The sequence below is a fragment of the Phoca vitulina genome, unplaced genomic scaffold, assembly GCF_004348235.1.
Source record: "Phoca vitulina isolate PV1807 unplaced genomic scaffold, GSC_HSeal_1.0 scaffold13, whole genome shotgun sequence".
NCBI classification, from domain to species: Eukaryota; Metazoa; Chordata; class Mammalia; order Carnivora; family Phocidae; genus Phoca; species Phoca vitulina.
In genome coordinates, this window is record NW_022589716.1 from 411,899 (window position 1) to 426,920 (window position 15,022).

A 15,022-nucleotide genomic window follows, 5' to 3' on the forward strand; every position below is an offset into this window, starting at 1 on the left:
AGATGGAAATAAGGAAGGGATCTACCTGTATTCACAGAATACCTTGGAACACAATTAATAAGATGCAAAGAACACCATGTGAAGGAAAGATTCCTTTGTCCTGAAGTCCATCAGACGCAGGAAAGCCACCTCGGTCCTCAATATTCTCTGCCACCATCTCTCATCACTCTCCCTCTTGCTCATTCCCTCACCACACTGACTTCATTTTGAGATTTGCGTATCTGAAGTAAGCGCCTTCTGCAGGGCCTTTGCTCTGTTTTCCCTGCAGGGCACACACCTCCCCCAGATATCCTCCTGCCTCCTTCTCAGTCTTTCTGGAAGCCTCTGTTAAAATGTCACCTTCTTTGCAAGTTTTCCTGAACTCCTATAAAAACTTGCCACCCTCCCACCCACTCTTTTTATACCGACTTTTTTTTCCTTCATGGCACTTGTCACTATCCGACATGGTATATGACTTCTTTTTAAATATATCTTCTTTCTCCATCATTGGATTCTATAGACTTCTCTTTTTTTTCTCTCCAAGTTTTTATTTAAATTACAGTTAGTTAACATACAGTGCAATATTAGTTTCAGGTGTAGAATTTAGTGATTCAACACTTCCATACAATACCTGGTGCTCATCACCACACGTGCCCTCCTTAATCCCCATATTTTTTACCCATCCCCGCACCCACCTCCCTCCAGTAACTCTCAGTTTGTTCTCTATAAATAAGAGTCTGTTTCCTGGTTTGCCTCTCTTTTTTTTTTTTTCTCCCACTATGTTCTTTGTTTTCTTTCCTAAATTCCACACATGAGTAAAATCATATGGTATTTGTCTTTCTCTGACTGACTTATTTCATTTTCAACAATACACTCTAGCACCATCCACATCATTTCAAATGGCAACATTTGATTCCTTTTGATGGCTGAGGATTATTCCAGTCTGTGTGTGTGTGTGTGTGTACATCTTCTTTATCCATTCATCACTCGATGGACATTTGGGCTCTCTCCGTACTTTAGCTATTGTAGATATTGCTGCTATAAGCTTTGGAGTACATGTATCCCTTTGAATTAGTATTTTTGTATCATTTGGGTAAATACCTAGTAGTACAGCCTCTGGAATGGGAAAAGATATTCACAAATGATATATCTGATAAAGGGTTAGTATGCAAAATCTATAAAGAACTTATCAAACTCAACACACAAAAAAACAAATAATCCAGTTAACAAATGGGCAGAAGACATGAATAGACATTTTTCCAAAGAAGACATACAGATAACTAACAGACAAATGAAAAGATGCTCAACATCACTCATCATCAGGGAAATACAAATCAAAACTACAATGAGATATCACCTCACACCAGTCAGAACAGATAAAATTAACAAAACAGGAAACAGGTGTTGGCAAGGATGTGGAGAAAGGGGAACCCTCTTGCACTGTTGGTGGGAATGCAAACTGGTGCAGCCACTCTGGAAAACAGTATGGAAGTTCCTCAAAAAGTTAAAACTAGAGCTACCCTATGATCCAGCAATTGCACTCCTAGGCATTTACCCAAAGGATGATGGAACTTTCTATCTCAGTACCCTGTGCTCTTTGTCTAGAAGATATCATACTCAACATTATTCCTCAAATGCAGAAAAGCATTTCTCATTAAACTTGTGATACCTGCCCTCTTAGGGAAAAGGCTGAATGGACAGGAATCCCTAATCAGGGATGTCAGGTAACATCCCTTAAATGGGATCAGATCTGTACAAATAATATATAGTTTTTTCTTGATTGCAAAATATAAATTGTAGCATGTCACTCTGTTAATAATGCCCATTTGCTGTAAATCAAAACTACAATGAGACATCACCTCACACCTGTCAGAATAGCTAAAATCAACAAGGCTAGAAACAACAGATGTTATCGAAGATATGGAGAAAGAGGAACCCTCTTGCCCTGTTGGTGGGAATGCAAACTGGTGCAGGTGCTCTGGAAAACAGTATGGAGGTTCCTCAAAAAGTTAAAAATAGAATGACCCTATAATCCTACAATTGCACTTCTATGTATTTACCCAGAAAATACAAAAATACTAATTCAAAGGGACACAAGCACTCCAAAGTTTATAGCAGCATTGTCTACATAGCCAGACTATGAAAATTACCCAAATGTCTATAGACTGATGAATGGATAAAGAAGTGGTATGTATATCTGGTGGAATATTATTCAGCCATCAAAAAGAATGAAATCTTGCCTTTTACAATGACGTGCTTAGAGCTAGAGAGTATTGTGCTAAGGGAAATAAGTCGCTTAGAGGAAGACAAATGCCATATGATTTCACACATGTGTGGAAATTAAGAAACAAAACAAAGGAGTGGGGGGGAGAGAGAGAGAGAGACAAATCAAGAAACAGATTCTTAATTACACAGAACAAACTAACGGTTGCCAGAAGGGAAGAGGGTGAAGGGATGGAGGAAACAGGTGATCAGGATGAAGGAGTGCATTTGTCCTGATGAGCACTGGGTGTTGTATGGATGTGTTGAATCTATATTGTCCACCAGAAACTGCTATTACACAGTTAACTAACTGGTTTTTAAATAAAAAACTTTAAAAAATGAAAAAAGAATAAAGAGTAAAAATAATAAATAAATAGTCCATTTTCTTGAAAATTTATCACGTTATTTTTTCTTTCCTAGTGGTCATCTCCAACACATGGTACTACCCAACGATACAGGAATTTCAGAGTTTCTTCTTCAGGGATTTTCAGAGGACCCAGAACTGTAGTGCCTATTATTTGAGCTTTTCTTCTCCATATACTTAATCATTGTGTTTGGGAATCTGCTCATTATCCTGCCCAGCAGCTCTGACTCCCATCTCCACACCCCCATGTACTTGTTCCTCACCAACCTGTCCTTTGTAGACATCTGTTTCTCTTCCACTACCATCCTGAAGAAGGTGTGGAACTTCCAGACTCATAGCAAGGTCATTAACTATGCAGGCTGCATCAGCCAGATGTATTTTCCTACTCTGTGCAGAGCTGGATGATTTTTATCCTGTCCACAAAGGCCTATGACTGCTTCATGGCCATCTGTCACCCCCTGCACTATAAGGTCATCATGAACCCCCAGCTCTGTGGACTGCTTGTTCTGGTCCTGAGTCATCAGTGTTCTCAATTCTTTGTTACAGACCTTAATGGTGTTATGGCCGTCCTTCTGTACAGGCATGGAAATCCCCAATTTTTTTGTGAACTCAATCAGGTAGTTGGGCATGCCTGTTCTGACACTATTCATAATGACATGGTAATGTATTTTGCAATTGTGTTGCTGGGTGGTGCTCCCCTAGCTGGCATCCTTTACTCTTACTCTGAAATAGTTTCCTCCATATGTGAGTTCTGATCAGCTCGGGGCAAGTATAAAGCATTTTCCATCTGTGTGTCTCACCTCTCAGTTTTCTCCTTATTTTATTGTACAGACCTAGGAATGTACCTTAGCTCCCATAGAGTTGCAGCAGACTCGGTGATGTAGATGATGGTCACACCCATGCTGAACCCTTTCATCTACAGCCTGAGGAAGAGAGACCTAAAGAGGGCTCTGAAAGGAATCATTGGGGTTCCAGTGATGTAAGGGCCATCGTCCTGGGGATGAAGAATTGCCCATGTTTGCAGGGCTCACAGCCTCAGAGCCAGGAACTGCTGTTCTTTGATCAGATTATGGAAGTAGAATCTGTTCCTTCTGTTTATTTCCTGGAATTTCCATTTGTTTGAATTCAACTTCTCCATACATTTAAGTAACTCACTTTATTGAGCTTCTGCTTTGTCTGATATACAGACAGGTTCCCTTTTGTCCATTTCCTACTTTCTCAAAGTTTTTCCCACCTTTTATCAAATATATTTGGAAATTCCCATTTATGTCATGGGGCACCATGGATTTCATAAGAATACTTTCTACTCAAACAACAAATATCATCCCAAGTAATTTTTCTCTTGTTTTACTAAAAGGATAGTCATGAGTCATTATATTCATATAGAAAAACTACTTTTGGTAACCAAAACCATTTATGTAATTTTACAATGAAAGAAAGTATGAGACTCCAATTATTCAATTTTGTGTACATCATTGCTTTGTACATCACAGCCCTCACTGCTCATCCTGACAATGTAGACTAACTTATAGTTTATCCTATAGGTAGTCACTGAGTTTCATTCTCCTTATTATGATCATGTCCCCCTATGCAGCTGTGTCTACCACACTAATTGGCAATATGATTACCAAGTACATGTCTCCAAGTGGAGTCCACACAGATACATGTACTAGAATAAATATATTATACTCAACTAGTGAATCATTGAACATTATATCAAAAACTAATGATGTGCTATAACTTGGCTAATTGAATTTAAATAAAAATAAATAAATAAATAAATAACAAAACCAAAACAAAAGAAGAAAAGAATAAATAGATTAACTTCATATGGCCTTTGAACCAGGAAAGATCTTAAATATGTTGAAGAAAAATTGAAAGTATACTTTGTATTACTGAGCAAAATATTTAATTTTATGCTGTCCATCCACTCACTGAATTAGGAGATTGATGTCCATGTAGAAGAGTTGGGTTTTCCCCACTGAAGTGAAGAATTGGATGGCATGCTTATGGTACTTTTATTGAATCATCTATCTCTTTCTGCTACATACAAATAGGACTCTTTCCTCTTCTCTAAATGAAATATCTGCTTTTCTAAATTTTGTCATAACCATGAAATAGGCGATGATTGAACAATATCAATATCATCCATTGTATATCATCCATATATATCCTCAGGATCAGAGAATGACTCATTAGAGAGATTGAATTTCTGTCCAGTCATGTGCTTCAGGTCACATCTTTTGTGCAAAGAGGCATGACCTTCCAGCCTCTCTTGGTTACCTGGAAGGAACCCTAATGAAGTCTGTCTTTATTATAGTCATCAGAAATAAATGTGTAGAAGCACATTGTTGAGTCCAAGGGAAACATTCAAGGATAAGAGTGTGAGTATGTTTATGTGTGTGTACATTTGTATACATCCTTCCCTCAAATAAACACATTCACACACATTTATGTAGACACACAGAGACTTATTTAAATCCCATCTATTGTGTTGAAAGAAAACCTGAAAGTTAGAGGGGATACAAATGACAAGAAGAAACATTTCAATCAACATAAAATAGAAAAGATGTAGAGTTTTGACACAAAGATTTTCTTAATTTTGATAAGGAATTGTATTTGACCTCAAATCTTCAAAGTCCTCAGAGTCAAAACCACATTTATATTTATGCAAAGGGAAATCATTGTCCAGTTAATGAGGCAGAATATCTCCAAACTAAAACTAATTATCTCCTCCCAGTTAAGGTGGGATTTCAATACCAAATGCCTTAACCCAAGGGAAGTTCACTGAATGAGTTGAAAGGCTCAAACTCCATTCCTACAAACAATATTTTGTGAACAAATGTCTGTATTCAATTCCAGCTCTAACATATGACAACAGGAGTGCCTTAAAACAAAGATTTATCCTAAGTTTCTAGAAAGTCAGAAACATAAAATGGGTCTCTTTGGGCTACAATTAAGAGGTCTTCAGGGCTGCGATCCTTCTGGACACACCAGAGGAGAATTCACTCCCTTTCCTATTTCAGTTTTCAGTGGCTACTTGCCTTTCTTGTCTCATGGCCCTCCTTCAATCTTCAAGCCTGCAGCACAGAATCTGAAAATGTCTCTCAGATTCCAATTCTTTGTCCTCCCTCTTCCACATTTAGAGGACCATTGTTATAACATTAGTCCTTCTGGATAATCCAGGCTAATCTTTTTATATCAAGATCAGTGATTAGCAGCCTTATTCCACCTACTAGCTGCATTCTCCTTGCTTTATAAACAAAAGTGTTCAAAAATTCTTTGGATTAGGATGTGGACATCTTTTGGAAGTCCTTATTCTGCCTACTACAAAGTTTTCTTCTCATATAATTTATTTGATGTCATTCAAGATCCCTTATATAAAAGACTTGAACAGGGAATTTATCAACACCTATAGAGTTATGTGGAAACCTTTTCGTCCAAAATTACAAACACAGAACATTCCTGGTGGAGAAGAACAAAAACTACCTACATGTGACTCTAACACAGGAACACAACCTTGCTCTCAAACTGTGCCCCTTACACCAAGACCTGCAGCATCAACACCACGTGGGAGCTTCTTAGAAATGCAGAGTCCCTGGGCCCATATGAGACCTGATGAATCAGAATTTTCATTTTAACTACAAACTTTTGTGATTTGTATTTGCCGTGAAGGTAGAGAAATGCTGGTCTAGAATCATATTTCTCACCTTCTCACTGTTGATATTTGGGGCTGGATAAATATTTATATTGGGTGCTGTCTCAGGGATTATAAATGTTAAGCAGCATCCCTCCAGACATGGCCAAATATCCCCAGGGGCAAAATCATGTCTTGTTGAGAACCACTGTGCCAGAGTTTGAGAACTAGATGCACTGTGACAGAATTCCAATCAAAGCTTCTTTCAGTACTACAGTTATAAATGTGATACTGTGATTTACAGTTAAAATATATATATATAATATATGCATATTATATATACATACATACACACATTTGGTCTTCAGCTCCATTTCTGGCATAGAGCTTCTAAATGTCAAATTTCCTAAGTGATGAAAGCCATAAAGATGTTTTTTCTAAGTTAGGGGGGTGAATTTGGGAAAGTATCTATGGAGAAGGGCGGCTTGCCAGGAGGACCAGCCATGTGATTAGAGAACTGGAACTTTACTTCCCACAACCTGACCTCCTGGGATGGGAGAGGGGCTGGAGATGGATTCTAATCACCAATGGCCAATGATTTAATTAATCATGTCTATATCATGAAGCTTCCATGAAACCCAAAACGGTGGAGAGCTTTCAGGTTGGTGAACTGGTAGAGTGGCATACCTGGAGAAGGCATGGAAGATCCACACCCTTTCCTTATACCTCATTCCTGATGACCTATACATCTCTTCCATCTGGCATCATCCCACCCAGAGGAAGCACAGTTAATGAGGGAAATACTCAAGACACACCCATGAACCTGAGCCTGCACAAGCTTGCCTACTGAGTCCATCATGTGACCACCTAAGGTCAGACCTGAGGTGAGCATGAGGATTCTTGGTAGAGAAGGTCTAACAGTAATTATCCCTGACTCAAACACTGAAACACAGTCTTAATACTCAAAGAGTGGTCCACAAACCAGGACTGATGGCATCAGTATCAACTGGGAAAGAGTTACAATCACAGGATCTCTGAACCTCACCTACAACCTCCCAAATCAGATCTGAATTTGAACAGGATCCTCAAGTGATTCAAACACACATTAATGTTGGAGAAGTTCTGGTCTAGAAGAGTTTCTCAACCTCTCCACTGTTGACATCTGTGCTACATAATTCTTTGTATTGGGGGTCATGTGGGGGTAAGGAGCAAGATGGCAGAAGAATAGAAGACCTGGATTTCATCTCGTCCCAGGAATTCAGCTGGATAGGGATCAAACCATTCTGAACACCTACGAACTCAACAGGAGATCAAAGAAAAGAATAGCAACAACTCTCTGAACAGAAAAGCGACCACTTTCTGGAAGGTAGGACATGCAGAGAAGTGAATCCGAGGCGATATTCGGGAGGATAGATGGCAGGGGAGGGGGCCTCCATCCGCCGCTTCTGGCAGGTGATAGAGCCACGGAGCACAAAATCAGAACTTTTAGAAGTCGGCTCCGCTGAGGGACTTCGCTCCAGTGGCTAAGCAGGGAATGGAAACCTCGTGGGACAGTGTGGTCTCAGGACCCTCGGGGTCACAGAAAGACCGGGGCTGCCTGAGTGTGGCAGAGCTCCCAGGTATCGGAGCAGGGAAGCCAGCTGCAGAGATGGAGCTGAGGAGTGGGCTCTCAGCCCCGGGTTGCCATAAACCGTGATCCGGGGCACAGTCGGACCACTGCTCGTCCAGCAGGGACCCAACAAGTGGCAGATCTGGGGAGACCCCCTTTCTCCCCCAGGAGGAGCGGCGCAGGAGTGCACGGCAGGGATCTGCTGGGTTTGGAGACTCCACACGGGGTCGGGTGCCAGAGATAGAAACGCTGGGTCACAGGCCGGGTGAGCACGGAGTGTGGCCAGAGACCGAGGAGGCAGGAGTGATTGACTGCTTTTCTCTGGGGGCACACTGAGGAGCGGGGCCCAAGTTCTTGGCTCCTCCGGGTCAGAGACTGGGAGGCCGCCAATTTCACTCTTGTCCTCCAAAGCTGTACGGAAAGCTTGCAGGGAACAAAAGCTCCCCATAGCAAACCCAAGCGCATTACTTAGCCCGGACCTGGCAAGGGCAGGGCAATTCCGCCTCCGGCAAAGACATTTGGGAACCACGGCAACAGGCCCCTCCCCCAGAAAATCAGCCAGAACAGCCAGCCAAGACCAAGTTTACCGATCAATGAGAACGGCAGAACTCCAGCGCTAGGGGAATAATGCACATAGAACTCATGGCTTTTTTGGGTGCCTGGGTGGCTCAGTTGGTTAAGCAACTGCCTTCGGCTCAGGTCATGATCCCGGAGTCCTGGGATCGAGTCCCACAACGGGCTCCGGGCTCAGCAGGGAGCCTGCTTCTCCCTCTGACCCTCTCCCTTCTCATGCTGTTTCTCTCTCGCTTGCTCTCTAATAAATAAATAAAATCTTTAAAAAAAAAAAAAGAATTCATGGCTTTTTTACCATGATTCTTTAGTCTTTCAAAGTTAATTTTTTTAACTGTCTTTTTTTTTAATTTTTCTTTTTCCCTTTTTCAACCAACATCTTATCAATCCCTTTTTTAAAAAACATTTTTATTTTTCATTTTTAGAGTCATATTCTATCCCTTCATAGTAGTTACCTGTATTTTTGGCATATATATATAAGTTGTTCTCTCTTTTAAATTTTGAGATACAGTTTCTTCTAACAGATCAAAATATACCCTAAATCTCTAGTGTATGGCTTTGTTCTAGTCTCCTGCCTAATCACATTCTCTCCCTTTTTTCTTTTTTTTTCAATCCTCTTCTTTCTTTTTTCAATCCTCTTCTTTCTTTTTTCAATCAACTTCTTATCTTATCAATTCCTTTTATAAAATTTTTTTATAATTTTCATCTTTACAGTCATATTCCATCCTTTCATCTTATTAACCCTTATTTTTGTACATATACAAGTTTTTCTTTCTTTAAAATTTTGGGAGGCACTTTCTTCTAACAGACCAAAATACACCCAAAATCTAGTGTGTGGCACTGATCTATGCACCAGCCTGATCATATTTGATCATATTCTTTTTGTTTTGCTTTGTTCTGTTTTTGTTTGTTTTTATCTTTTTCTTTTTTCTTTCTTTCCCTTTCTTTTCCCCTGGTTTCAGGTCTTTTCTGATTTTTTTAGGGTATATTTTCTGGGGACATTGTTACCCTGTTAGCATTTTGTTCTCTCATTCATCTATTTTCCTCTGGACAAAATGACAAGACGGAAAAACTCATCTCAACAAAAAGAACAAGAGGCAGTACCGACTGCCAGGGACCTACTCAATACGGACATTAGTACCTTGTCAGAACTAGAGTTCAGAATCATGATTTTAAAGATACTAGCTGGGCTTGAAAAAAGCATGGAAGTTATTAGAGAAACCCTTTCTGGAGAAGTAAAAGAACTAAAATCTAAACAAATCGAAATCAAAAAGGCTATTAATGCAATCAAAACTGGGGGCGCTAACTGCTAGGATAAATGAGGCAGAAGACAGAATTAGTGATATAGAAGACCAAATGATGGAAAATAAAGAAGCTGAGAAAAAGAGAGATAAACAACTACTGGACCACGAGGGCAGAATTCGAGAGATAAGCGATACCATAAGACAAAACAACATTAGAATAATTGGGATCCCAGAAGAAGAAGAAAGAGAGAGGGGGGCAGAAGGTATATTGGAGCAAATTATAGCAGAGAACTTCCCTAATTTGGGGAAGGAAACAGGCATCAAAATCCAGGAAGTAGAGAACCCCTCTCAAAATCAATAAAAATAGGTCAACACCCTAACATCTAATAGTAAAACTTACGAGTCTCAGAGACAAAGAGAAAATCCTGAAAGCAGCTCAGGACAAGAGATATGTAACCTACAATGGTAGAAACATTAGATTGGCAACAGACCTATCCACAGAGACCTGGCAGGCCAGAAAGGACTGGCAGGATATATTCAGAGCACTAAATGAGAAAAATTTGCAGCCAAGAATACTATATCCGGCTAGGCTGTCTTTGAAAATTGAAGGAGAGATAAAAAGCTTCCAGGACAAACAAAAACTAAAGGAATTTGCAAACACGAAACCAGCCCTACAAGAAATCTTGAAAGGGGTCCTCTAAGCAAAGAGAGAGCCTAAAAGCAACATAGTCCAGAAAGGAACACAGACAATATACAGTAACAGTCACCTTACAGGCAACACAATGGCACTAAATTCCTATCTTTCAATAGTTACCCTGAATGTAAATAGGCTAAATGCCCCAATCAAGACACAGGCTATCAGATTGGATTAAAAAACAAGACCCATCGATATGCTGTCTGCAAGAGACTCATTTTAGACCCAAAGACACCGCCAGATGGAAAGTGAGGGGGTGGAAAACCATTTACCATGCTAATGGACACCAAAAGAAAGCTGGGGTGGCAATCCTTATATCAGACAACTTAGATTTTAAACCAAAGACTGTAATAAGAGATGAGGAAGGACACTATATCCTACTTAAAGGGTCTATCCAACAAGAAGATCTAACAATTGTAAATATCTATGCCCCTAACATGGGAGCAGCCAATTATATAAGCCAATTAATAACAAAAGCAAAGAAGCACATTGACAACAATACAATAATAGTGGAGGACTTTAACACCCCCCTCACTGAAATAGACCACTCTGGAAAACAGTATGGAGGTTCCTCAAAAAGTTGAAAATAGAGCTACCATACAATCCAGCAATTGCACTACTCGGTATTTACCCCAAAGATACAAATGTAGGGATCCAAAGGAGTACGGGCACCCCGATGTTTATAGCAGCAATGTCCACAATAACCAAACCGTGGAAAGAGCCAGGATGTCCATCGACAGATGAATGGATAAAGAAGATATGGTATATACATACAATGGAATATTATGCAGCCATCAAAAGGAATGAAATCTTGCCATTTGCAACGACGTGGATGGAACTGGAGGGTGTTATGCTGAATGAAATAAGTCAATCAGAGAAAGACATGTATCATATGACCTCACTGATATGAGGAATTCTTAATCTCAGGAAACAAACTGAGGGTTGCTGGAGTGGTGGGGGGTGGGAGGGATGGGGTGGCTTGGTGATAGACATTGGGGAGGGTGTGTGCTCTGGTGAGCGCTGTGAATTGTGCAAGACTGTTGAATCACAGATCTGTACCTCTGAAACAAATAATACATTATATGTTAAAAAAAGAAGAAGAAGAAGAAGATAGCAGGAGGGGAAGAATGGAGGTGGGGACATCAGAAGAGGAGACGAACCATGAGAAACTATGGACTCTGAAAAACAAACTGAGGGTTCTAGAGGAGAGGGGGTGGGAGGATGGGTTAGCCTGGTGATGGGTATTAAAGAGGGCATGTTCTGCATGGAGCACTGGGTGTTATATGCAAACAATGAGTCATGGAACACTACATCAAAAACTAATGATGTAATGTATGGTGATTAACATAACATAATAAAAAAAACTAATGATGTATGGTGGTTAACATAACATAATAAATAAATAAATAAATAAACAAATAAATAAATAAATAAATCTTAAACAAAAAGTGTGACTCTAATGAGGATCCTTTTCAGGTACCAAGAAGAGTTTGGAAGGACATGCATTTTTGTGGAGAATAAATAGTGACCCAGAATCACGTAACTAGGTAGGAATTCACACTCTGTGTCCTGCAGAAACATCTTGATTTTAGCCCAAAGAGACTCATTTTTGGCGTTGACCTCCAGGACTGGAAGAGTATAATTCTGTTTCTATTAAACCCTCAGTGTGGTACTTGGTGATAGCAGCAATAACAAAGTGACAAAGACATTCCTCCAATAAAATTTTCTTTGAAGAAATCGAATTTAAACCTCTCAAATCATTCACTTATCTTCTTTGGGTAAGGGCATTTTGTGTTGAAATGCTACCTTAAGTAGAAGAAAACTCTAGTCAGTTTGGAGATATTTAGTCCTATTAGCTGGTACAGAGGAGTTCTCCTTGCATAATGTCAATGTGGTTACGTCTTTGAGGCCTCTGGGCACTTAGGTAAGAAAAGTGATCTGTTGTGAAAATTAGGGCCACCTGTTCTCTAAATGTTTTTGTCTAAATTTCTACATTCCTAGCATTCCACGTGAAAGCAAATGTTCATTCTTTTCACTTCTTTACCCTCCAAGTTTCTCTAAAGCTTTATTTCAACACAATAGATAAGTTATAATGAGTTATAATGAGTGGTATGAGCCTTGTGCATGTACATCCATGCATGTCAGTATGTTTTCTTGAAATAAGAATGTACATGAATATATATACATTTACGTACACATAACTCTTAGTCTTGAACAGTCTTTGGACCCAACAAAGTATTTTCACACATTTCATCTTGCCTTACAACATCCTTTGAGGTTATGTTTATGATTCCACATTGCCTTCAGAAGAAAACGAAGGCTGGAGGGATTACACCCTAACAATTGCATAATGAAGTAGTTAGAGCTTACTGTGCACCTTCTTGAGTTCTATGAAAATGGAATCATACAGTATGTACCCATGACTTTTCTTTTTTTTATTTTATTTTATTATGTTATGTTAGTCACCATACAATACATCATTAGTTCTTGATGTAGTGATCCACAATTCATTGTAAGAGCATGAGTTTGTTTTTTGAAGTCTGTAGTGCAGTAATTTGTTACAGCAGAAATAAGAATGTAGTATAGACATTTACCCAATAAATTCGTTTTGGAGAAAGTGAATTGTAGTCTCTCAATTAATTCATTTCTCTTCTTTTGGGTAAGGGCATTTTGTGTTGAAATCCAATTTTAACCGTAAAAAAAAAATAATAAAGTGGAGCTTCTGCTCCATTGTTGAAATGGAATTCAAAAAGTAAATTCTCAGGAGGGGAAGAATGAAGGGGGGGAAATCAGAGGGGTGGACAAACCATGAGAGATGATGGACTCTGAAAAACAAACTGAGGGTTCTAGAGGGGAGGGAGGTGGGAGGATGGGTTAGCCTTGTGATGGGTATTAAAGAGGGCATGTTCTCCATGGAGCACTGGGTGTTATGCACAAACAATGAATCATGGAACACTACATCTAAAACTAATGATGTAATGTATGGGGATTAACATAACAATAAAAAAATTTTTAAAAAGTGAATTCTCCATTTCTAAAATATAAATGTGAGTTACTTTATTAGTTAGTTAGTTAGTTAGTTAGTTAGTTAGTTAGTTAGTTAGTTAGTTTTCATAGGGATTGCATTGAATGTGTAGATTGCTTTGGGTAGCATAGACATTTTAACACTATTTGTTCTTCCAATCTATGTCACAATCTAACCTTACATCTAAAGGAGCTAGAAAAGAAACAGCAAATAAAGCCTAAATCCAGAAGAAGAGAAATAATAAAGATTAGAGCAGAAATCAATGGTATAGAAATTTAAAAAAAGCAGAACAGGTCAGCGAAACTAGGAGCTGGTTATTTATTTACTTTTAAAGAAATCTCTACTCCCAATTTGGGGCTTGAACTCATACCCAGAGATCAAGAGTTGCATGCTCAGGCTGCCTGGCTGGCTAGTTGGTTGAATGCACCACTCTTGATCTCAGGATTGTGGGTTTGAGACCCACGTTGGAAGTAGAGATTACTTAAAAATAAATTTTTTTTAAAAAAGGGAGTTGCTTGCTCCACTGAACCAGCCAGGTACCCCATGACTTTAGATTTAAATAAAATTCTTTTTTAAAAAAATATAAATTCTGACTTTGAGCCCTCTGTGAATTAAGATTAAAAAAATTAATTCATTACTAAAATTAAGTTTGCCCATTCCACTTTATATCTTTTTGTCTAAATATGTATATTCTTTTAATTTCATGCTTTTTCAAACATTTACTCATTTGATTTCTATCCTCTCCAAATTTCTTTCAAATTTCCTTTCAACATAAAAGATGGGATTATTGAGTCAGTGTTGTACACACGTGTAAGAATGTTTTTGTATGAAGTAATGCACAAATGCACACATACATATATGTACATATGCTCCTTACCCATGAATGACTTCTTGGACTCACCAAATATTTTCAAACACTGTATTTATTCCTAACAATATCCACCTGAATTAGATATAATGAAACAGAAGTTCCATGTTGATTACATTTTTTACAATTGTATAATAAATCTTTAAAGCCTTTGTGCACTTTCTTGAATTATATATAAATGGACAAATGCAGTATGTACTCTTAATTTTTGTATGATTATGTCAGCAAATTTTGCATTTTAAATCTGTTTACTTTATTGTATGTCATTGTATTTTAATGAATTGTTTATTTTTTTCTTTTCTTTTTATTATGTTATGTTAGTCACCATACAGTACATCATTAGTTTTTGATGTAGTGTTCCATGATTCATTGTTTGCCTATAACACCCAGTGCTCCATGCAATACATGCCCTCCTTAATACCCATCACTGAGCTAACCCATCCTCCCACCCCCCTCCCCTCTAAAACCCTGTTTGTTTCTTAGAGTCCATAGTCTCTCATGGTTCATCTCTCCCTCCGATTTCCCCCCCTTCATTTTTCCCTTCCTTCTCCTAATGTCCTCCATGCTATTCCTTATGTTCCACGAATAAGTGAAATCATATGATAATTGACTTTCTCTGTTTGACTTATTTCACTTAGCATAATCTCCTCCAATCCCATCCATGTTGATGGAAACGTTGGGTATTCATCTTTTCTAGATGGCTGAGTAATATTCCATTGTATATAGGGACCATGTCTTCTTTATCCATTCATCTGTAGAAGGGCATCTCA

The 15,022-nt window shown here is 38.8% G+C and overlaps 1 pseudogene; it reads left to right on the forward strand.

Moving 5' to 3' along the window:
• Positions 1-2,677: 2,677 nt before the first annotated feature.
• LOC116636913 lies at positions 2,678-3,489 on the forward strand (annotated as a pseudogene).
• The last annotated feature ends 11,533 nt before the right edge of the window (positions 3,490-15,022 follow it).